We start from the raw sequence: 2,420 nt of genomic DNA, 5'->3' as shown, positions 1-2,420 counted from the left end.
GGGAGTGAGAAGCGGGGCTGGCCTTGGGGACCCTGGAGGGAAAGTAAGGGGCGGGCGGGGGCTCCGGGCTCCAGAGTGGAGGCTGGGAAGGAAGGGAGGGGATGGTAGGTGGTGGGTGACCGCGGCAGTGTCTGCGATCCATGTGACACCCCTGTCCTGGTCCAGGTACGGAGCTCGGTGTCCAGGGCCAGCTCCCCCCAACACAAATGCAGACTCTAACGCCTGGCGACCCCCTGTGCCTCCCTTCTGCACCTCGAGGAGGCTCACACGCGAGTGGGGACACCTCCGCCTGCCCCTGCGCTCTGTCCACTCTCCCCCAGGCGCAATGACCTCTGCACGCAGGGCTGCAGGCCCTGGAAGGGGCTCCCCTGGGGACCCGGAGCCGGTGGACCAGGCACACAATCTGCAGCAGGATTTCCTGAAGGCTCGCGGCCTCCAAAGCCTGGGGAGGGGCTCAGCCCTCAGGCCAGGGCGGGCCTCCGAGGTGCGGCCGGCAGGCAGGCGCCTCCACCCGGGCTCCGGATCCGGCCCCCGCCAAAGTCAAGAGAGGAGAGAGGTCCAGGTCCCAGACGGCTCAGCCACCAAGTCAGTTTACTGAGCCACGAGCTGCAGACGGGAGAGAAAGAAGGCACAGAAAATAAAATATCCGACTTTTTCTTTTCATGATCTTCCTCAAAAATATAGTGTAGCTACTATTTCCCTAGCATTTCTATTGCATTAGGTATTATGAGTAGTGCAGAGATGATTTAGGGTGGGAGTATTCCATAGATTATATGCAAATAATATGTTTGCAAAATATATTATATGCAAATAATATATATATAAAATATATATTTGCAGACCATTTTATGTAAGGAATCTGAGCATCCGCAGATTTCAATATCCTCAGAGGGTCCTGGAACTACCCCCTTTGAATACCAAGGGAAGACTACACAGGTAGTATGAGAGATACTAAAAATATTTTATAATTGACATCCACCACCTACTAATCAGAATAGTTGCCTACCCCAGTCAGTATGGAATGTCATCTGTCTATCTATCTATCTATCTATCTGGATCTATTTATAGTCATATATCCATATTAAACTGAACCATTTGAAAATGTCACCATTCAAATATTTTTGATATGCAGAAAGAGTGATTTCATATGACTTAACCTAACGATATACATCATGGTGATGATATAAAGTGTATTTCTAATCACAGGTTGCTTTTTAAAAACATTGAAAAGCAACACCAGGTACAGTGGCTCACACCTGTAATCCCAGCAGCTTTGGAGGCTGAGGCAGGAGGATCAGGAATCCAAAGCCAGCCTCAGCAACTTAGTGAGGCCCTAAGCAACTCAGAGAGACCTTGTCTCAAAATAAAATATAAAAAGGGCTGGGGATGTGGCTCAGGGGGAAAGCACCCCTGGGTTCAATCCATGGTACAAAAAATAAATGAAAATCACCAGAGAAGGGCTTGCTGCAGGTTGTGGTGGGGAAGGAAAACCGCTTCTGACCCTAGGAATTGCTGGCAGCACACGTGCCCCCAGCTGGGCAGCCACACCAGCATGCGGGATGTTTGTGGGGTATTAGTTCCCAAATTTCAGTTGTTGCATGTTCTTTTGCCAATTTTCACACACCCCCTGTATTATTCATCACTTTTTAAAAAAAGACCAATTCCCTTTTTAACTTAAATAAATTTATTTTAAAAGGCACAATCATATATAGAAAATCAATATAGCTTGATATAAATAGAAGACACCCATAAAGATGAATCTCATGAAAACCAATGAAGTCAGAGTCTCACTGTGTCCTAACTGGACACGAAGATGCTGACCGAGGGTTCCGGGCCAGAGGCCCGTCTGGCTGGGCCAGGGAGACCGTCGCGTCTCTGGTGTGGTCAGTACCCACCACCCAGACACTGCAAAGGTTGGGAGGCCTGAGACTGCCCTCACCTCTGGTACCCATTGTGGGTCTGAGGACCCCCAAGATCATCCTTGGGTTGGATGATTTGCCAGAAAGGCTCAGAGTGCAATGATTGCCTTTAGGTTCATGGTCACGGTTGACAATGGTGAAAAGACGTGCATTCAAATCAACCAGGGAGAGAGACACATGGGGAAGGAACTGGGAGTGTGCCCAGCACAAATCTTCCCTGTCCCCGCCCAGAGGGGAACGTTGTGGACGATGCTAACTTCCCCAGGGATATTGCCCACTCACTCAAGCCTTGGGTCCAGAGTTTGTACCTGGGCTTGGTCACATAGACATGATTGACTTCCCATCTGGCTGACCTTAGCGTCCAGCCCTTTCAGAGGTGTTGCTGATCCTTGTGACCCAAAGCCCCCACCATAAATTGCATTGTTAGAAACCAGCTGATATGAACCAAGGCCCCCATATAAAGAAGGCCACACACCAGACAAAGGTTTTCCAGGGCCTAGC

Source organism: Marmota marmota, unplaced genomic scaffold, assembly GCF_001458135.2.
Source record: "Marmota marmota marmota unplaced genomic scaffold, marMar, whole genome shotgun sequence".
Taxonomy (NCBI): domain Eukaryota; kingdom Metazoa; phylum Chordata; class Mammalia; order Rodentia; family Sciuridae; genus Marmota; species Marmota marmota.
The sequence above is the reverse complement of the archived record's forward strand: the minus strand, read 5'-3'. Positions refer to the sequence as shown.